This window comes from Nycticebus coucang, chromosome 11 (assembly GCF_027406575.1).
Source record: "Nycticebus coucang isolate mNycCou1 chromosome 11, mNycCou1.pri, whole genome shotgun sequence".
Lineage (NCBI taxonomy): Eukaryota > Metazoa > Chordata > Mammalia > Primates > Lorisidae > Nycticebus > Nycticebus coucang.
The window spans coordinates 113157688-113181029 of record NC_069790.1 but is presented as its reverse complement, the minus strand read 5'-3'; the positions used below and the strand labels follow the sequence as shown (position 1 = coordinate 113181029).

At 45.4% G+C, this 23342-nt stretch overlaps 1 long non-coding RNA gene across 1 annotated transcript; it reads right to left on the bottom strand.

Annotated features, from left to right (window-relative positions):
- Window positions 1-22567: 22567 nt before the first annotated feature.
- Window positions 22568-23333, bottom strand: LOC128598255 (uncharacterized). The gene is made up of 3 exons (XR_008383606.1): window positions 23233-23333; window positions 22910-23049; window positions 22568-22823 (listed from the first exon to the last, which is right to left on the bottom strand). It is a non-coding gene; the product is annotated as an uncharacterized LOC128598255 (long non-coding RNA).
- Between the last annotated feature and the right edge of the window lie 9 nt (window positions 23334-23342).

Sequence of the window (23342 nt, the reverse complement as noted above, 5' to 3'; positions counted from 1 at the left end):
TGTATTCACCTGGGAAAGGGACATATACCCAGAACAGGAGCCTGGGGCACAGCTGCAGGTTGAGACATGTAGCTAGATGCCTCGACCTGGGAGAATCCATCCTGTGCGAGGTTGTGTTAAATCAAGTTGGGGAAGGAATCAACTGCATTTCCCAGATGCCTTTTTCTGTGGTTCTTGGGTAGATTTGGTCGAGGAGGCATTTGTGCAAACTTAGGAATATAGAGATAAAACAATCACCATTACATTTAGAAGGTCATTGTGGTCAGACAGTGAGACACAGTGAAGGACAGATACAGATATGTCCAGCAACCAAGGGAGTCCTCTGGCTTCTGCTCTCCATGTATTGCAAATTTTCCCAAATGTTGACCGACAGCAGCCAGGCAAGCCCCAGGTACTTGGGCCATGAACCCACAGATAGATAGGCAACAGCATCCCCAAAAGTGGGTTTCCTTAGGTTTCTCCCATATTCCCTGGTCAAGGTCCCACTGATTGGGCTGACATGCCCTGATCTTCTCATGTCCCTGAAAATCCTGCTCCAGAACCCAAGAATGCTCCCTGGCTAATGACTGTGCCTCTGACCTTCTGAAGTCTTCCTTCCATTCTCTCCCTTGGCTCCTCCCACATTTGCCTAAGGTCTAATTCCTACGATAAATCCCTTCTTCCTATAAACTTTTTTTTTCTTCCCATAAACTTTTATGGAAGTTTTACTGTTGGAAACATAATAGATTTTTTGAACCAGCAATGGTTCTAAGGAAATAAAACTCGATGGATGGATTTCTGGAAGGACTTCTCTCATCCGCCCAGATTTAAGGTATAGAATGTTCTTGAATGATAAAGTGGACACCTGGAGTGCATCTGGTGCTTCAACCACAAACAGAAGCCTTGAACCAGGCCTGGGAACACAGGAGAGATACTCACATCACATTCCAGGAACACCTGGACCCCGCAATCAAAAGGGCAATATTACTTATAGTTAATGCTAGGTGTCTGTTAGGGCAAAGTGGGACCAAGGCTCATCCATCTACTCACCACTCACCCATCCTCTTTCTAGAAGGGTGTTCCCAGTGTGCCAGGCACTGTTCTTATTAAATGCAGCAGGTGGAGCCTTGGAGTTCATAGACTTTAACATCTAATCAAGGTAGAAAAATGAGCAGAAGAGTATTTAGAAATTCTAACTGTGCTAAAGTTTACTAACAAATGGGTGCACAATATCCTGAGAACATATTCCTTGGAAATTGACCACAGCAGGTAGGTGCAGTAATGCAACCCTGGCGGGGTTGGGGGTGGGGATTGCTGAGATCTGAAGCACAGATAGGAATCAGCCTCTACAGAAAGGAAGGCTCCATGGCCAAGGCAGAGGAATCTCCTTTGAGTCTCTGTGATGGGAAGGAAGGAGGCCCAGATTAGGGTCTGTGCAGCCTGGCTGGAGTAGAGGGATGGGGGGTGATGGGGGGAGAAGAAACCTAGCAGAGCCTCCTGGGGCAACTGCCCATATAGGACAGGTGGCTGCACCAGACAGAGACCACGTGAGAACCGGGAATGGGGGTGAATTCTAGAGGAAGAGCATGTGGTGCCCAGGCAGAAACAAGAGTCTACATATACCTGAAGCAGATCATCCTCCATCCCGTAGGCCTCGGACTCAGGCTAAGGACAAGAAAAGTCATAGCCAGGGGAGCCCTTTTCCCACCCCAAGGGGAGAGCTAATGAGAAAGATGGGGGAACGACAAAGGAGACAAGTCTGTGCCTGAGGTCCGGGATCAGTGCAGGCCTGGCTGAGACCCCTGCAGGAGCACCTGACACACACTGAGGTCCACAATGCCTGGGCCCCTCAGGGCTCTGGGTCCTGGTGCTGAGAGCTCTGCCAAGGGCATCACTGAGCTCTTGGGTGCAGAGCCTGCCCTGCCTTTATGTGCAGAGAGGAGGCAACGGTGCAGCGCTGTGGATCACTGCTGGCACAGAAGTACACAGATGTCTGGGAGGGGGTGGCAGACTCCAGAGTGAGGGGGAAGGACTCTTTACTTGATCTAGACACGCTGTAGCCATCAGGAACTTCTCCTTTCTCAGTGGCACCAGCAACAGCAGAGTAATGGATCAACCTCAGTCCCAGCCCAGGATCCTGTTGATACCAGTACATGGCATCATGGTTCATATCCTGGACACATCTCAGTGTCATGTTCTGCCCTGTTACCAGGATCTGGAATTTGGGGATCTGGGTGACACCAGCATTCATTGGACCTGCAGAGAAGGAGAACTAACGTTTCCCTGTGGAAAGGCTTGGGGCTGGGGCCTTAAATTCAGGCAAGGTCCCTGCCCAGGATTCACTCACCTGCCCACAGAAGGCAAAGAGCCACACAGCACAGAAGACCAATGCTCATGACAGGTGCCGGGCAGGACTGTGGGACTTCTGCTTCTATTCAGTGAAGAAAGGGGAGCAGGGCTGTCCAAGGAGTCATTCTGAGACTCCTCCTCCCTGCCTCAACCTCAGAGCCTTCCTGTCAGGAGGGCCACACCCCTTTCCCCACAGGGTCAAATCCAAAATCAATGTACAGGTGAACAGCTTAGAATGGGGAGAATGAATTTGTCTGAGTGGACACGAGTCTTATACATTTGTCTTGACTTTTTTGTAAACAGTTTTAACTCCATGCATATTTCATTCCTGCAATGGTAAAATTCCTCATTAATACACTGTTTTAATCACCTAATCTTTCTGTAGTCTAGAATCTAAGGGAAAATTATTTTAACTTCTGTGTCCCAAAAAGTTCTTCAGGTATCATTCTCTAATTTTCTTAAATGATCACAACTGAGTTAAAGTCCTCCACCTGCAATAATTCTCTTTGGCATACAGATTCCAAATCCTAGGAGAAGCCTCGCAAAAATTTCATGGATCATTTTGCTCTGTTTCTTGTCACTTCGTTGACAGATGGGATGTCAGCCCAGCGTAGCTAGTCACCTTCAAATCTACCCAGAGCACATGTTTTCTACACTTGCTGTGAGATCACAGCGCATAGAGCCACCTCATGCCTGCACTGTTCACACTTTCTGGAAGGTGGTGGCTGCCCAGGACTGCAGAGCAGCTATTGGCACACAGGCAACAGGTGCGTGACAGACTTGGGCAAGGCGGCAGTCTCCAAGGTAAGGAAGAGTGCTCTGGCTTTATGAGACATTATATTTTTTGATGAATATCCCCTTGTGCAGGATGGCAGACATCAATTAATAAATAAAAAGCTGCTCAAAAACCATATCTTGTAGCCCGGAGGCCCACACGTGGAAGGACCCCATATTTGTTTTAACACATTGTTGTCATGATCTTCAAATTGTTAATGGGGTTTGAACAAAGCACCAGCCAGTCATGGAGCTGGTCCCGAGCACGTGGTTTGGAGGCCCAGGCTCTGCTCCCCTCCCCACTGCTGCTTTCCTTTCAGCACAAGCACTTGACTGGGGGCCAGGTCACTTCAGAGAGAAGGACACTGAATTTAAAGTGAGATCAAAAGGTCAGCTGGTGCTGGAGTCCAGCAATCCCATGGGGGGGGGGGGTCCACATCTGTGCCCAGGACTCCTCTTCTCCGGAAGGCAGAAGGATACACGGCACAGGAGCCTGGTGCCCAAGGCAGGGCCAGAACAGAAAGAGGGACTTTCTAGCTGGACGCTCATGTTTTGTGGTTTGATCTCTTGGAATCAAGGGAAGGAGAACCTTTCTCCCCGTTTAGTGTCACCTCCTAGTAAAGTCACCATTGCCTGTGGTTTGCTGGCCTCCAGCACACTCAGTGTGTGTCCGTGAAGCCCAGTCACACGATGTCGTATAGGAACACAAAATCATTTTGTGAATTAATTTTTGTCAAAACGTCATTTGTAAGTGATTTTAACTGATGAGTGAATGAGGAAAATATGAATTAAAATGAATACAAACATTTCCTAGAAACAGCATAAACAAGCTTGGAAGCCCTGTGATAGTCATTTCATCACAGTTGGCTACTTAGCTAAATACTACAAAAGAAGCATTTTCATGGGTAGAAGTTTTAAACTTCCTTTAAAAAGATACATGGGTTATAGCTTTCATGTGAGAGTCCCAAATTAGTTTCATAGTAGGGCTGTGTACATTGGGTACTTTTTCTTCCATTCTTGAGATACTTTACTAAGAAGAATATGTTCCAGCTCCATCCATGTAAACATGAAAGAGGTAAAGTCTCCATCTTTGTTTAAGGCTGCATAGTATTCCATGGTATACATATACCACAATTTATTAATCCATTCGTGGATCGATGGGCACTTGGGCTTTTTCCATGACTTAGCTATTATGAATTGGGCTGCAATAAACATTCTGGTACAAATATCTTTGTTATGTTGTGATTTTTGGTCTTCTGGGTATATGCCCAGCAGAGGAATTACAGGATTGAATGGCAGGTCTATTTTTAGATCTCTGAGTGTTCTCCATATATCTTTCCAAAAGGAATGTATTAATTTGCATTCCCACCAGCAGTGCAGAAGTGTTCCCTTTTCTCCGCATCCACGCCAACATCTCTGGTCTTGAGATTTTGTGATATAGGCTAGTCTCACTGGAGTTAGATGATATCTCAAAGTAGTTTTGATTTGCATTTCTCTGATGATTAAAGATGATGAGCATTTTTTCATATGTCTGAAGGCCGTGCGCCTGTCTTCTTCAGAGAAGTTTCTCTTCAAATCCCTTGCCCAGCCTGTTATGATTTAATAAAAAAAAAAAAAAAGATACATGGGCAAAACCACTCGGTAGTGATAGAAGTCATTCCACTGGTCATCAGGGGTGAGGAGTGGAGGCGGACATTGCAAAGGGGTTGAGGGAACTTTCCAGGTGGTAAAAATATTCTACTTCTTAACAGCTGGGAGTGCCATGAATATTAGCATATATGTACATATATTGCTCAAAAATCACTGGAATGTTCATTTAAAACATGTAATGTTTATTTAACATGATTCATATATCCATAAAATTTATTTTTAAATGCCTGATGAGGGATGCATGTTACATTCTCCAGTTTCATCAAATGAATGTTGAATATTATATGTTTTAATTCATGTGGCTTCTGAGCCCCTAGCCTAAGGTTTCTAGGCCAAACATGTTCACCTCCACCTTTGCACACTGAGCATGTTGGCTGAGGCTGGGATTAGCACAGAAGGAAATCAAAACATCTGGATTTCTATTATATGCTAATACTTTTTACTTATAAAATTTTGTATACAACCCTGTAAGACGAGCAATTTTAGTTTCATTTTATAGATAAAAACAACCACCACCACCCCCCAAACTAAGCCTAACCTGTCAAGAACCTGCTGGTCCTGACCAGCTGGTGCTAGAATGGGAAGCAGGGCTGGGTGTCCACGTCACTGTCTCCAGGGTAAACTGATCTCTGGCCACGTTTTCATCAGAGCCAGCAGGTCTGAGAAGGACGCATACCAGCCCTTAGGTCAGGACAGAGGTCTCCCGTGGAAAGCACTCCAAAGTGCTGAGGTGCCCACGTCCCTGATGGTGGCACATGGCTGTGATGTCACTGCTCTGGTGGTATTCTCCCTGCAGGCCACCTGCAGCCCTGATGCATACCTTCTCACCCTCCCGGGGTTCCCTGAAGTACTCTGCGGCCCTATAGCACCCCCAAGTGGCCAATAGTCCACAGTCTCATGGATTCACCCATCTAAGCTGAGGAGTGAAGGAGGAAAAAAAAAATGAATGAAAATGAATAAAGATATTTTATAGAAACAGCATCAACAGGCTTGAAAGACCTGACAGTCATTTCATCACAGTGTCTATTATCAGACTCGGTGCCTCTCAAGTTTTCAAACACTTCTTAAATCATGGAACTCTCCAGAGCTCCTCATGCCTTGACTGCTTAGCTAAGTTCCACAAAAAAGCATTTTTATGGGTAGAAGTTTTAAACTTCCTGTCCAGACCCCAGTCCCCTGGCCTAACCCCATCCTCTCGCATTCGCTGACTCTACACTTGCCCAGAGTGGCCAATGTAGTGTAAATCTCCAAATCCATAGTTAGCCCATGGAGGCAAAAGGACACATGACCCAACATCTAGATTACAAAATGAACAACTGATACACCATAATTAGCTGCTAAGATGGAGGGAGGAGCCAGAATTACACAGCCATAAGATTAAACAAAGTATTTACCCCACCCAGATCCAGCCTGGAAAGGCTACAATCACAGGTCCTCCTGGAAAATCAGACCTATACATTTCTGTGTTTTGTGCTTAAATTCATTATTGCCAAATTTCAGATACAGGATTTTATAAAATGCATTTTTAGATTTTACAAATTAACTTCTAATTTATAAAAGCTGAAAATAAACGATTTTGTCTACTGTAATTAAGGCAAATTCAGTGGATCGCACATTTGCTACATTACTCAGAATTACCCGTGAGCTCTAACAATAGCTAGTTAGTGACTTATGCCATTAATCACAAAAATAACAGCTGCTGATTAATAATATTCCAGGGCTCCACAAAAGTGAACATCAACTTATTCATTTCAATACATGAAAGAGTAATAGATTATATACTCAGCTTTTTCTGTGAAAACAAAAGAAAGACAGCAATATAGTAGAGCACCAGGGAACTTCAGGGGAAGGAGCTGAGAGGAAGGCAGGTGTGAGCTAGTCCCTGACAGATGCCTGTGTCTGGCCCTATCTGGGGAGAAGGAGGCTCCTTTCAGCCCTTGGGAGAATGAGAATAGATGCAGAGGATGCAAATGGATGCTGAGTTTTAGGAAATGTTCAAGAGTTGTTTCTTGTCAAAGATAATTGTATGAGGTAGGAAAACCTAAGTGTTTGACAGTGATCCCAGGGAAGCAGAATTTACCTTGGGAGAAAGTGGGGATATTTTGCCTATTTCCATCAGGGATAAAATGACCTACTCTGTTTTGGGAATTACTCAACTGTGCCCTGAGGAGACAAATTTGGGACCAGAAGTCAACAGAGAAGATGTCATACCAGGCCCCCGATTGCTTGTCATGTCCCCATCTTGGCCCAGCCCTAGGGTGTGGCCAGCTGCTCTAAGACTAAGTATTGTGAGTATTTGAGACTTTGAGAGATTGTGTTACACAGAACACAATTTTCTGTCATCTTATAGTTCTCAACAAAATGTTCTTGTTTCTCCAATTTCCCCACATGTCAATTACGTCACCCCCACTCATACAGAGTAAACCCTCAGACCCTCCCTGCTACAGTATGCTATCATCAACAATCTTTATTCCAGAAGAAAATCCTCGGCCTGAAATAAGAGGGTGCCAGCTATTCAATTTCAAATTCTTCTTCTACCCTTGCAGTACACAATGTCAGGCAAAGATGACAGCTTCAGAGTGAAACAACTGACATAATATTGTCCTCCGACCAGGGCCACTCAGTGCCACTTCCCCCAACGAGAATGGCAGGAAAGCCTCAGGCTGCATGTTCTGAGTCCTGAAATTGCATTTTTTCCCTCCCTTCTGGGCCCCAGGTTGTCACAGATATGTCAGAGCTGAGGTTGCTGCATGCTGAGCAGGGAGGTTTGTGCACAGAATGTTGGTGGCTCTGCAGGGCTGTGCCAGGCTGCTGGCACACAGATACAGGGCTGAGTCCTTCCAGTCTAAGGCACTCATGTTCAGCTCAGAGCGATAGTCACGGAACTGGTGACCTGAAAATCGATCAGGAAACTCTCCTTTCTCTCTCTCTTCCCCCTCATAATACTGAATGAGGAACTGGGGGCCCTGACCCAGGGCCTGTTTATACCAGTACACACTGGCATGCCCAGGGACAGGGGAACACCTCAATGTCACTTGCTGTCCTCTTGCTTTGATCAGGTGTCTTGGAGTTTGGGTGACTCCAGCCTCTGCCAGGCCTGTGGGGAAAGCAGATGGAGAATGAGCGTGGGGCCTCCCCAAGGTCAGGTGGGGGATGCGGGGGTGAGAAAGCTCAGAAAGGGATATTGTCCTATCTGTAGGGCTCACCTGCTCCCAGGAAGCAGAACATCACCCAGGGCAGGAGCCTGGAGCCCATGGCACAGGAGGCAGGCGGCACTAGGCCTCTGTGCTCATGGCTTGGTCCTCTTGGGGAAGAGCTGAGTTCTGGGCCTTGCTTTACCTGACTGGAAGAGTGTCCTGTGATGTCACAGCCCAGGTCACCCCCTGCAGGCTTCCGGATCTGCAGAGCAGGAGGGCAGGGTGAGGACAGACACTTCTCTGATGAGGCAGTTGCTTCTCTGTCCCCACTGCCCCAGCACCCAAGCAGCCCCCTCTCCCTCCCACCCTCCTCCCACCTCCTGCTGCAGTGCTCCCCCTTAGAACAATCATGACCACACATAGTCCATCTCTGCTCTTCCTCCAAATCTTCCAGCCTCTCCCCATTACTTAAGTCCAAAGCTGCTTCCACATTTTCAGGTATTTGTTACAGGAACAATAACACACACGGAGTAATTTATAAAGTAAAAAGATTATTTTGTTGACAGTTTTATGGACTGGGAATTCCAAGATCAAGGGGCCACTTGTGTTGGGGAAACTCTTGCTGCATCATCCATGGCACAAGGAAGGAACGGTGGCCCATGAGACAGAGGAAAATGGGGCTGATCTCATTCCATTTGTCAAGAGCCCCATCCCTGACAACTAACTCACTCCCCCAATAAGGGCTTTAGTCTGCTCAAGATCACAGATTGCTCATGTCCTAATCACCTTTGAAGGTCTCACCTTGCATTTCCATTATATCAGCAATTAAATTTCAAGATGACTTTTGATGGAACATTCAGTACATGCATCTACCCCGTGAATCAGTAATTCCACTCGTAGATCTATAACTAAGAAATACAAATGCCTTTGTCCACAAAAAATGTACAAGCATGTTCAGGACAAACTTTATTCATAATATTTGAAGGCGGGACTCATCCAGATATTCATCAACAGGAGGTTGAATAAACAGGTTTTAGTTTTGTATAATGGAATGCTACTCAGCCATAAGATTGAATGAACTGCTGATGCAACATGCAGGTGGCTCAAAATATTAATGTATTATACATATATTTCATAAAGTCTAATATAGAAATGATTCACATAAAGATAAAGACAGGAGTCCTCACATATCTACATGAAACATGGAGAAGTGAGAAGGGCTTAGTGACTTCAACGCACAACATACAAATTTGACATCAGAATAAGCTGGATTAACAACTGAAGATCAAACAACTGAAGATCAGTGTCTGAGAGAAAGTTGTAGAACAAAATAAATCCATATGTGCTTTTGAAGTCATTCCAAGAAACTTGGTATCCAAAAGGAAAAGAATACCCAAGATGGCTTAATGTAATAATTTTAGGCTCACAGAATCCCAGATCAGTTGAAATGATTTCTGCTTTATTCTTCCTTGAAATTATGTGTTAAAAGCTACACTTCCTGTTATTTACACAATTACCAAGATATTCCAAATTGAACAAAATAACACTGAGTTCTTTGCATTTGCACACATACCACAGTGATGGACCTCAGCTCACACTAGGAGGATTCGTGCTACATGAGGATCCTCAGACTGAAAACCAATTGCTGAAAGTCAGGACAGAGCTTCAGAAAGGGCTGCTTTTCCTCCTCATTGACACAGGGGCCTCAGGAAGGAGCGTCCACCTCCAGCCTGTGGCTACCCTGTCAGTTCAGAGAGCAACTGTTCAGGGCTACAGGTGCGCTAGCACAGAGACACAGAGCGATAAGGTTGGGGACTCCAGCAGCCTAGCGAAGAGACAGACATCAAGTGAAGGCAAGAATTAAGAGGTAGTGGGAATCTGTACGTGAAAGTCGGAGAAAGGCTTGCCGCCAGGAGTTTGCAAACCCACGCGAGGGTTTCCCAGAAAAGCCCAGAATGTACTTGCTCCCAGGAGACACAGGGTCACATGGAAGGCTTTGGGGCTCAGGGCAGGGGCAGGGCAAGGAGGGGGCTCTCCCAGCTAAATGCTGTGTTGCTCAGGACTATGAACAGGGTCCTCAGGATACTCTCTAGAAGACAGTTGGGGAGGTGCCATGTCACCTCCTGCCCCTCCAGATTATCTCTGGCCCAGGTGCCTTCTGACTGGGCTCCTTAAGATCACCCTCTACCCTCCGCCATGTAGGCTGTGGCTTAGCTCGACCTCAGGGAGAATGGCAGGCCTCAGGGACACACTGGGCTTTGGTTTCCCACATTCCCCTGAGGCAGCTGCTCCTCCATCTGCACCTGCCCCTGACAGCCAGGCTGTCTTGCCACATTCTTCAACCTGGGCTCTCATTAAGTTTGAGAGGGACCTCCCACCACTGGCAGGGATGGAGGTGGCCTAGAAATAACTGAAAACCTCAACTTCTGCTGAGGATCTACTACTAGATCCAAGCCCACATTTTTCTTAACCCTTTCTCTCCTAGGCTGCTGTCCCAGACTCCTCCCCCAGAGCGCCTTAGAACCCAGGGGACCACAGTGCCACCTTGTGGCCAATAGGTAAAGTTTCATCATTGCTTCTTAAGGGCCTGAGGAATGCTGGGAAGTGTCTGCTTAGTGAGCTCGGACAACATTACAGAAGTACTGTCCTGTAAGTTTTGCAGTCAATTTCCTTAAACAATCTCAACCGAAGTTCTAACCCTGATTATTGCTTTGAGTTAGTATGCTTAATAACCCTCCATCATTTAATGATCTCCTGCCACATACCTGACAAGTAAACTTAAACTAAGATAATTGCAAAGGGAGAAAATTAGAATAGGATGAATGGGAGAAAATAATATTTCATCTAATAGAACAATGAATCAGAGGTTGGGGTTTAAAAAGGTTATTTTATCTCCATTATCAAAGAGAAACAATGTTCCCCCAAATGGCAATTGATGTTATTCTAGAATATAGATTAGCAAAACACAGGGCAAATAATAAGATTACCATCAAGAGAAGGGATGGGTTTTAATGAACATAAAATTAAAATATAAGATGTGGAATACACATAAGGCAGTAAGCTGTCAAGGAGGGAGTGTTGAATAACATGTACAACTTGCACCTGCTTATCTTAGCTGCCAGAAGGAAAAGACGATTCTGGAAAAAACAGAGGGCTGGTGGGAGGTAAGGACTCACTGGTGCAACACAGTCCTATCCCAAAGTAGACTCTGCCCAGGCACGGTGGGCTGGGTTACGTGACTTTACTTTCCATCATTTTCTCTTACAGCCCAGACAAGCCATTTCCATTTCCAAAGTTTGCTCCTGAAAATCTTGCTCCATCCCAAGTTTAATTTGCTTCTTGTATTTCATCTTTCTAGGGCTCTCACAGACCCACCTTCTGCCCTTCCTGGTTGTGCACCTTCTGCAGGAGAAATAATGTCTCCTTTCTTTGAACGCCACAGGAACTGGCAAAAGCCTCTCTCAGGGCTTGATCACATGCCCTTCAACTCTGTGCCATTCATTTAACCAGATCAAATGTCAAGTTTTGGCCATGAACCTTAAACACTGTAAGCATGCAATGTGACGGCTTTAAAAATTATTGCTGTTTATTTCACTGCCTCCATTAATTTCTAAACAGAAGAGATACATAATTAAAGTGATATCTTAATGGAATTTAACCAAGATAACCTTTCCAAGTGCAATACATAATGCAACCATAAAGAACTTGTTCTCCTAATTTGGTGAGATTGTAAAATGAAATAGATAGAAAGAAAAGAAGACTTTGTCAAATATGTGAGAGGAACCTCAGAAACCCACTCCCCCTTACACAAACATCATTCTATGATCTCTCTTTACCTGAGGGACAGACCGAGCCACACCTGTACTCTGGGCCTTGGGAGCAATGCCCTGCTGCAGCCTGCAGGGAGCTGGTGAGGAGGAGCGTCCGAGCTTGAGTCCCCAGCGCAGGTGGTGCTCTGTGTTGTCAGGACAAGCTCCAGGGTCTGAGATAGAAAGGGCAGAATTACATCTTAGAGGGGATATTAGAGATGAGGGAGAGCCTTTTGACACATCAGTTATAAAATAGATACAGGGTGACTACTAAGTGGTCTGGGGCTGCTAGTTTTCAAAGTAAATCAGTCTTTGCCCCAGAGACAGTTGGTACCCCAGGAAACTGTGTGGCTGCACCATGGCTGACAGCCAGAGCTGCTGTTTCTATTAACTCTTTAACTAGTGACTCCAGCATCTGCTTATTGGATGCAAAGAAACATAACTTGCTAATAAAGACTGAGTTTTATGGGACCTTTAGTTAAGTTCAAAATTGTCACTTTTCTGGATGGGCATACACATTGGAGACACAGACACACACAGCCAGGGAACCAGGGGACCAAATATGCGAGGATCAGGGGAGGTTCCTTTAGATTATGGTGTCTAGGGGCAGGAGCAGACAGAGCCCAGAACAGGAAAACGGGTTGGATATTATGTTCCAAAAAACCTTCAATATAACAGGAATACAAAGAGGTTCAGAAGAAAGTCTATTTCTGAGGAAGCATCCTCGGGCCTCACTGCCCACAGCTGATTGTGTCTATGAGATGTGACCTCTGGGTCTCACAGGTGACTGCCTCTCCCAGCCCTGAAGGCTCAGGCTAAGCCAGGAACATTCTTTCCTCTAAAGACTCTTGTATTTATGTCACATTGGAAGCTGTCTGCCTTGGAATGTGGATCTGGCTCTCAGGATTTCTAGAACCCAATGTGCCACCACCCACCTTTAATAGCCAGGGTGTTTCAGGAGTGACTGTGTGGCCCCTTTCTACCCAAAGGACAGCTGAGGTCCAAATCTCCTTCTTTCCCTTGGACATTGAAGAGCAAAGAAAGGCCTCTTCTTAGAGTTTCTGGGAGCTCAAGGAGAAGGAAGGATGAGGTTTGTGAGCAGGAAGGAGGTGACTGTGCCCCACTGTGGCTTCGCTGCTGGCACAGAGATAAAGGGCAGAGTCCTCTTGCTCCACAGATTTGATGTTCAGCGTGGAGAAAGATCCCTCAGGCCTCTCTGCCCAGAACCGATCACTTGGCAGCCCTGATGTGTCTGTTGCCTCTTTGCCTCGGAAATAAATGAGAAACTCTGGCTTCTGCCTCAGAGTCTGTCGGTACCAGGAAAGCGTGAAATGACCCGAAATTGTATCACACCTCAGAGTTACTTCCTGTCCCCTCTTTGTGACCTTATGTCTGGGGAACTGGGCTATTCCAGCACTTGCGAGGTCTGTGGAGACAAAAGTTGGGAACAGAATGAGGAAAGATGTTGTCATCACACACACAAGCACACACACACACAATGTACCCACAGATACACAATGAAACTGCTTGGTGTTCTGAGGACTCACCTTCCCTGAGGACACAGAGGGCCACCCAGCAGAGGAGCCTGGAGCCCATGGCAGGGTCAGGGGAGAATGGGAGGGTCACAGGTCAGGGTCACTGTGAGCAGGGCAGAGGACAGGGGACGCCTTTGTCTCCACATGGCAGTTCTCACAGTGATGTCACTTCCTCTCTCAGTCCCCACTACCTCGGGAACACGGGGTTTATATATTAGCACTTACTTAGATGATTGAGGTAACTACATACAACCGTCTTTTTAAGAAAATCAATGCATGGGTCCAAAAGGAAAGATTTCTTCTACCATTGACCACCTTAAGATAATTATGGAATAAAAGTATAAAGTTTACTGTGTAAATTTTATTCCACCATATTTAAAGCAAAATGAATATTCTTTACTTTGAAGTCCTATGTTTTCCTTTCAGTAGATTAACAAATCGAATTAATCAGGAGTTAAACCTACCTGACTAGAGCCAGCCAGGAGAAGAAAGGTTTTTTGTGGGAAAGATGGAGTTTGCAGAGGTTGGTCAGTTTGGTGCAGAAAAGAGGCTAGGAGCAAAATTATTTTCTCTGTTGTTATAAGATGCTGGGATATGTGATATCCCTCAGTAGTCATCAAATTCAGGAGGAAGAATTGTTAGATGTGTGTTACTAAAGACAAATTGTAATGAAATGAAAAAAGTTGTCCTGGGTAACTTTCTTGACACCATCGGAGACACATTTTGTCTCTTTCACCCTCTCTTTTGGGGACGACTCTACCACGGGGAGAAGCCACCTCTCCAGCACTGTATTCTTAGCATCATCACAGAAAGGGAGGGTGAGGCCCCCCAGCTCTGAGGATTTGACTTGGGTTTGTCATTACAGCACTGCTTTGATCCACAATAAAAGTAAAAGCACATTTATCAATCCTTAGAGCCCAAGGGGAGACCAGAGTAACTGCTGTGGGCACAACGCAGCTGGGCCCAGGAGGGTAGAAGACGGAGAAGGGAAAACCTCCCACACCCTTCCCTGGACCTCTCACTCTGAACAGGGGTCCTGATGTCCTTGAAAATCCATCAGGACAGAAGTTCATCAAGAAGGAGCTAGAAGCTTCTACATAGCAGGGAGAAAGCAGCCTAAGTCCTGAGAGAAAAGATCATAGTCATAGCTTAAAAAATCCACAACACAGAAATCAGAGTTGAGTTTACCCTCACATGGGAGAGAAACATATTCCAAGAAGAGGAACCTGGAGACCAAGTCAAGGTTGGTTTGGTGTGTGACCAGATGCCTCAGTCCGGGCGAGTCCATCCTTTGCTAGATTGTGTCATCTCAATAGAGTAGCAACAGACTACCTTTCTCAGAATGAACATTCCTTTGTGGTCCTTGGTTAGAGTTGGCCAAGGGGTATTGAAGACAGAAGTAAAACAGTGACCATTATACATGGCAGGTCACTGTGGTCAGACAGGGAGACACAGTTCAGGACAGACAGAGATGTGTCCAAAAGGCCAAGGGAGTCCTCCCAATGTGCTCTCTGTGTCTAGTTGATCTTCCCGAATATTAACCAATGAAAACCAGCCACCTAGACTACTTGGCTGTGAAGCCACAGACATGGCCCCCACACAGAGGCAACAACAGCATCTCCACAAATAGAATTCCATGGTCATTTCCTGTGCTCCATCTCTAAGGTCCAACTGGCTGGCCTGACATGCCATGATCTTCCTCCCTGGAGGATCCAGCCTGTCCTCATTCCCCAGAGCCCCGAGAGCCCTGGCTAATGACTGTGTCTCTGATTTTCTAAAGTCTCCCTTCCAGACCTTTTCTTCCTCAGCTCCTCCAACATTTGCAGAAGGTCTCATTCCTACTATAAGTCCCTGCTTCCCATAAACTTTCATGGAAGAGTCACGTCCATAATTTTCTCATCAATTTTATTAATGGAACCAAAATAGACTTTTTGGCACCAGCACTGGAGTCAAGGAAACAAAACTCGTTGGATAAATTCCTGTAATGGTTCTCCTATCTGTCCGGATTTACAGTGGCGCTTGGGCCTGAGGAGAGAACACACCCTGGAGAAAACATGATGCTGCAACCACAAGAGGAAGCTGTGATCCAGGGCTAGGCACCCAGGAGACATACTCCAGGACCACCGGGGCCCAGCGATCAAAGGGGTAGTATTACTTGTCATTAATGCCCAGGTGCCTATTCGTGCAAAGTAGGATCAGGGCTGATCCCGTTACTGGCTCATCCATCTACTCACCACTTACTCCCCACTCCCCAGGAGAAGAGTCTCCCCAGGGTGCCAGGCACTGTTCTTGATAAATGCAGCAGGTGGAGCCTTGCAGTTCATGAACTCCAACATCCAGTCAGATAGAAAAATGAACAAAATAGTTTCTGTAAAAATTACAACATTTCTAAAGTCATTGACTAACAGGCACAGGAGAGCTTATTAGTGGGAAATTGACCACAGCAGGTAGGTGTAGTGATGCAACCTGGCAGGGCTGGGGACGGGGAGGGGCATTGCTGAGATCTGAAGCACTGGTAGGAATCGGCCTTTACAGCCATGATTTTTAACCAGTGTGCCGCGCCACAATGTTGTGCCCTGAGAGGATCTTAGGTGGGCTGCAAAAATGTATAATGATCATAAATTAAATTCTTTTCAACAGACGTTCAAAGCACAGTCAATATATTATTATTATTTTACACTTTTCTTGATTAACAGAGTTTAAGTCTGCCACTGAAGTTTAACTATAGGTTCAAGTGTGCCCTGACATAAAAAAGGTTGAAAAACACTTCTTTACAGAAAGGAAGCTCCATGCCCAGGACAGAGGAAATGGCCTTTGAGTCTCACTGACGGGAAAGAAGGAGGTACAGATGAGGGCCTGTGCAGCCCAACTGGAGTGCAGGGGGCAGAGGTGGGGGAGTAAGGACCCATCAGGGCTTCCTGCGGCAACTGCCCACAAGGGAAAGGCAACTGGACCAGGCACCATGGGAGGGCTGGGGTGGGAGAGAATCATAGAGGGAGAGCATGTGGCATCCAGGCATAGACAAGAGTCTACGTGACCTGAAATATAAATCAAGTTCAAGCCTCAGACTCAGGCTAAGGTCAAGAAAACTCAGAGTCAGAGGAGCCTGATCCTCACCACAGAGGGACACCTCAGAGGAAAGGTGAGAGAACAGCAAAAGAGACAAGTCTCTGCCCGAGACCTGGGATCAGGGCAGCCTGGCTGAGGCCCCTGCAGGTGCACCTGGCACACATGAGGTCCACACTACCTGGACCCCTCAGAGCCACAGAGTTCAGGTGCTGAGAGCTCTGCCAAGCGCATCGCTGAGCGCTGGGACTGCAGAGCCTGCCCTGCCTTTATGGGCAGAGAGGAGGCAGCCATGCAGGGCTGTGGATCACTGCTGGCACAGAAGTACACAGATGTCTGGGAGGGGGTGGCAGACTCCAGAGTGACGGGGAAGTTATCTGTACTTGATCTAGACACCTTGTAGCCATTGGGGACTTCTCCTTTGTCAATGACATCAGCACCAACAGAGTAATGGATCAGCCTCAGTCCCAGCCCAGGATCCTGTCGATACCAGTACATGTTGTCATGGTTCATATCCTGGGCACATCTTCGTGTGCCTGTCACCAGGATCTGGGATTTGGGGGACTGGGTGACACCAGCATTCACCAAGCCTGCAGAGAAGGAGAACAAACATGACCCTGCACCCCCTGTGGAAAGGCTTGGGGCCGGGCCTGGAAATCCAGCCAAGGTCCCTGCCCAGGACTCACCTGCTCATAGAAGGCAAAAGGCCACACAGCACAGGAGGCCAATGCTCATGACAGATGCCAGGCAGGACAGCAGGGACTTCTGAATCTGTGTGGTGATGAAAGAGGAGCAGGGCTCTCCAGGGAGTCATTCTGAGACTCATCTTCCCTGCCTGGGGCCCAGAGTCTTCCTGTCAGGAGGGACCACTCCTTCTTCCCCACAGAATTAAATCCAAAATAAATGTAGAAGTGAACAGCTTAAAATGAGGAGAATCAATGTATCTGAGTAAACACAGGACTTAACATGTTTTTCTTGACATTTTTGTAATGATTTGTAATTCCATGTATATTTCATTTCTGCAGTGATATAATTTCTCATCACTACACTGGCTTAACTATCTAAACCTACTGCTGTTCAGAATCTTATAGGAAATACTTATAACTTCCTGGTACCATTTAATTTCTGTGTCCCTAACACCCCTTTGAGTGTCCTTTTCTTGTTCAATTTATCCCAGTTACATTAAAGCCCTTCACCCACAATGATTCCCTCTGATATCCAGTCTACACATCCTCTTAGGAAGTTGATAATAATTTAGGGAGTCATTTTGCTGTTTATTGTCAACTCACTGACTGATGGGGTCCCAGACAAAGGCAGCTGGAACACCACCCTCCAATGCACCCTAAGCACCTGCTTTCCATGACTACAGTGAGGTCACAGCAGTTAGAACGACCTCAGGCATGTACCATCCACTCTCTGGGGAAGACAGTGGTCACTTAGAACTGCAGATGAGCTATTGGCCCAAAGTTGTCCTAATATGCAAAGGACATGGGGAGAAGTAGCAGACTCCAGGGTAAGGGAAAGTGCCCCAGTTCTAGTTATGACATTGAATTTCAGGAACTTATCCCCTTGTGCAGATTGCCTGACTGTAAATACATGAAAGGAGCTTAAAAAACTGTATATTATTGCAGAGAGCCCCACATTTAGAAGGACTCTATTTTTCTTTTAAAACTTTGCTGTCTGCAATACTATGCAGCCTTAAAGAAAGATGGAGACTTTACCTCTTTCATGTTTACATGGATGGAGCTGGAACATATTCTTCTTAGTAAAGTATCCCAAGAATGGAAGAAAAAATACCCAATGTACACAGCCCTACTATGAAACTAATTTGGGACTCTCACATGAAAGCTATAACCCAGCTACAACTTAACAATAGGGGGAAGTGGGAAAGGGGGGGGGTGGGTAGAGGGAGGGGAATCGGTGGTATCACACCTGTGGTGCATATTATAGGGGTATTTGCGAAACTTGGTAAATGTAGAATGTAAATGTTTTGGCACAGTAACTGAGATAACGCCGGAAAGGCTATGTTAACCACTGTGATAAAAATGTGTCAAATGGTTTATGAAGTGAGTGTATGATGCCCCATAATCATATCATTGTATACAGTTATGATTTAATAAAAAAATTAAAAAAAAAAAAAAAAAAACTTTGCTGTCATGTTATTCAAATTCTTAACTATGTTTGGAAAAGGGCCTCCCAGTCAGGTGTGGAGCTGGTGGTAATACCTGGTGCTGTAACCTACAAGCTGCTGACTAGCAATCCCATGAAGGGGGTGCACGTCTGTGCCCAGACTCCTCTTGTCCGTGAGAGAGAGGGACACACAGCACAGTACCCTGGTCCCAGAGCAGGGTCAGAGCAGAAAGGGGGATTTTCTAGCTCCGGGCTTCTGTTTTGAGTTGGAGACTTAAGGTCCGAGCAAACAGAACATTTCTCCCACAGTGACATCATCTCTTAATAAAGTCATTGCTTCTTGAACATGTGTGTAATATTACATCCAAGCTCAAACATTATTCTTTTTTCTTTAATTTTTTTTAACAGACTTAATTCATTTTATTATTCTTGTATAAAAACCCTATGTTTTAGCACAGCTGGAGTCTGGGTCCTCTGCACAGAGACTCTGGTGTGGGTCTTGATGAGATGGTCAGTGAATTCTTGGTAAGGAGACTTGGTGAACACTGTCTCTTTCCATTCCCTCTTAGGATCTGCTGTTCCAGATGCTCTGCAAAGCCCCTACCCACCCCCCAACCCCAGAGGACCACAGTGCCATCTTGGGGGCAACAAGTGAAGTTTCAACATTGTTTCCTTTGCAGTAGCCAGAGAAATGCTGGGAAGTGTCTGCTTTGTCAGCTGGGGCAACATTCTAGAAATACTATCATGAAAGTTTTGTCATCAACGTCCCTCACTGGAATCCCAACATAAGTTCTAATCCTGATTATATCCTTGAATTATCATATTTATAATCCCATCTTCATTCTAATTCCTATCACATACCTGGCAGGTATAGTCAAACTGACATACCCACTCCCCCTTAAAGCTATCTTCTAAAAGAACAGCGATAGGGTAGGAGAAATGGGAAAAAATAGCATTTGGTGTAAAGTATGAAGAAAACACAGCAGATGAAGTATAAATAGATTATTTTACCTCTATTACTAATAATGATCAAAATGCCCTCCTATATTCAATCAATATTACCCTGAAAATTTATATCAGCAATAGACTGGGCAGATAATGAAATTAATTACCTTCATGATGGGATCAAATAGGCATAAATAAAAGGTAAAATTGGAATATACAAATCAGGATGCCTTAGGAGGCAGTGAGCACTTGTGGAGGGAGTAGCCTCTAATGGGAAATTTGGGATGGTGGAATCACAGTCCATGGAGGTGATCTCCAGGCCACTGATAATGTGTACAACACACACCTGCTGATCCTGGATGCAGGGAGGGCGGAGATGATTCTGGAAGAGGCAGAGGGAGATAAGGACTCATGGTGCAACACAGTACAGTCAGCAGGTAGAATCTGCCCAGGCATTGTGGAGTGGGTTATATTTCACCATTCTTTAGTGTACAGATGAACCATTTCTGTTTCCAATGATTTACCCCTGCAGCCCTCACTGCACCAGAATGATAATCACTCTTGATATTTACTATCTAAAGAAGTTATGTCTCCCTCCTGTGAACTCCCATAGTGACTAGCCTGGGCCTCTCAGGGCTTGATCACATGTCCTTCAACTCACTGCCCTTCATTTCAACTAGACCTGAAGTTAGGTCAGTTGAAATTTAACCAATGCCTTCCTCATAGGACTTGTGAAGTGAGTGCTTTTTAAATTGTTGCTGTTTCTTTCACTGCCTTGGGTTAAGTCTGACCTGAAGAGATGAACAATTGCCATGATTTTTCAATGTTATTTAACCAGGAAAATCTTTCCAAGCGCCATGAACAATGCAAACACAGAGGAATTCCTCACTTCTAATTGGTGAGAATGTAGCATGAAAGATGAAACAAAGAAAACACTTTTAAATATTTGAGAAGAGCCTCAGAAACCCAGTCTTCCTTTTACAGACACCATTCTGTGGCCATCCTCTACCTGAGAGACAGACAGAGCCTCACCTATGCCCTACACCTGGGCAGAAAAGTCCTTCTGCAGCACAGAGGGAGCTGGCATGAGCATTCCTGGTGTTTCTGCCCCCACAGCTGGTAGTTCTCCAGGTGGTCAGGACAACTTCTGGGTACTGAGATGAAACAGGCCGGTGTTGCATCTTGGACAGGAGGATGTTCAAGTTGCTTGTGATTCTTTTGACACCTCAGCCAGCAATAGATCCAGGGTCATTCCTGACTGGTCTGGGGCTGCCTAGTTTCCAAGGCAAATGAGTCCTTGCCCTAGGGACAGTCAATACCATAGAAGGATAGTGTGGCTACACTTGGCTGACAGCCTCCCCCATTTCTGTTATGTGTGACTCAGCATCTGAATATTCCGTGCAAGAAAAGGTACTTTTGTGAATCAAAAACTGTCTGGTGCACATAAATGGAGCTGGAACATATTCTTCTTAGCAAAGTATCTCAAGAATGGAAGAAAAAGTATCCAATGTACTCAGCCCTACTATGAAACCAATTTATAGCTTTCATATGAAAGCTATAACCAAATTATAGCCCAAGAAGAAGGGGAAAGAGAAGAGGGAGGGGAGGGGAGAGGAGAGGATGGGTGGAGGAAGAGTAATTGGTGGGAACACACTTACAGTGCATTTTACAAGGGTACATGTTAAATTTACTAAGTATAGAGTATAAATGTCTTAACACAGTAACTAAGAAAATGCGGTGAAGGCTATGTTAACCCGTTTGATGAAAATATTTCAAATGGTATATAAAACCAGCACATTGTACCCCATAATTGCATTAATGTACACAGCTATGATTTAATTTAAAAAAACTGGTGCTACCTTTTGTTAAGTTTAAAATAGTTATCACTCTTAGGAACAGAATGTGTATAGGAAAAACTGGCCCACCCACGAAGAAAACCTAGGTACCAGACAGGATAAGAATCAGGTGAGGCCCCTTAGATCATGGCATAGAGGAGCAAATGCAGAGGGTGGGTGGGTTCTGAGCCAAGACCACCTGCCCCAGGAGGCACCACCTAACAGGGATGTCATTGTCTCTAAGCACTCCAGGGATATGTTGATAAATGGGGAGAGGCCTACTGCACTTACCAATTTTTATGGTGTAAACACACCTACTGAGGCATATTCCACTGTGTCTGATTTCAAGGTGTTATCCTGGCTTCACTAAACAGGGAGTTGGAAAGAATATACCGATTTGGCTCTTCTGGGTCAGCAAGGGTGAGTCCAGCACACCCAAGCCTCAGGAGAAAAGCCTTCAAAGCTTTCAAATGCTTAGTACCTGACCGCTGAATGTGGGGTACCAGCAACTATAGCGCAGCCCAATTTTTTTATGTTGGGGTCAGAAGATGTGAGCCTGGGTCTCAGACTATATAAAAGGATTTTCTGAAGCTGCTGAGGGCCTGCACTGATCAAAGGTTTGTGCCGGCTGGTTTGGGAGCCCCTGACTTTTGACTTCAAATGATGTCCTTGACATGGTCCTCTTGTTTAACTGAAGACAATGAAATACTTTATTAGAACATGGCCTTTATTCCTTCTTATTTGTTCTTTGGTAAAATGTTGCCTTTGTTCTCCTGGACACTCATTCTCAGTGTGAGCAGAAAGCCGTAGGCACCATTGTCCCATCTGTTTTCAGCACTAGTATTTTCAATGTGGGTTTGTGTTCTGTTCAAGCCTGAGTGTCAGAGCTTTGCCCACCATAGGGATCAAGTGTCTCAGGGTCATGTGGATGAAGGGAGCAGCAGTTGGAGACCAGGACTAGGAAGGAAGTGCCTAGGATGACATCCAAGGACAGGAAAGTCCTATCTGTGCCCTGGCCTCACCCACTCGCACGAGATGCATTAGAGCAAGGACTAATTTCCTGATGGCACAATTAAAATAGGGCCAGGACAACTCCCTGTCATGAGCCATAATTCTTTTGGAAAAGAAATTTGATTTATGAACCCCCAGGATCTCTGATAAGAGGATGTTGGAGACTGTGATTCCCCTGCTCAGGACACTGCTATTGTGGCTACATCGGCACCACTGAGCCCTCAATTGGGAGCACTGGGCTCTCTATGATGACTCCAGAAACCCACAGGCCACGATCTTATCAGCTCTTCACAGGGCATTAGATTTCATAGACACAAGCTACAGTGTTACTCACAGACGGGGGAAGAGTTTATTGCAATATAATCACTGTACGTATAGCAAATAATATACAATGTATATTATAATAAATACAAAATATAAAAAGGAATAAGATCATTGTTGTAAATAAAATACCCCATCTTCTTGAATTTATGACCTCAGGAAAATTATTTCAAAGCAAAAGACTAAGGCAAACAACTGAAACAATCAGACTATAAAAATCCAGTTTCTTCAAGGAATGGACAAGAAGTTGAGTAGTACTAAAACCCACTTCAGCACAGGCTGCTGGCAGATAAAAACAAAATACAGAAAATGAGTGGCTTTAACTAGGCAGAAGACATGAAGGCTTCTGTCATAATTACTGTACTTACCAATTCACTGCCACAAAAGTCAGAAAATCTGCGCTTCAAACAAGAAGACAGGTGGCTGGAAACACCCAGTAAGAGAGAAAAGGCTTCAGAAGAAGGAATGATGTGAAGACATAGACTCAGACTTTCCAGATACCAGACGCCTTTAACAAATGCAAGGGAAGAGTCCTGTTAACTGCCCATGATGGAAGTGCAATTACGTGGGCAGCACCCCCACATCCCACAGAGAACTGGCTGTGCAGACTCTGTGGCCGTGGCCAAGACCCCGGTCCTAAACTCTCAGTATTCCTAAACCACAGTAGGCCACGCTTCTTTCCTCCACTCACCTTACAGAGATGACAGAGTCTCAGAAGTGACTCTGTGTTCTCTTTCTACCCAAAGGACAGCTGAGGTCCAAATCTCCTTTCCCTTTTAGAGTGAAAAGAAAAGAGAAGTC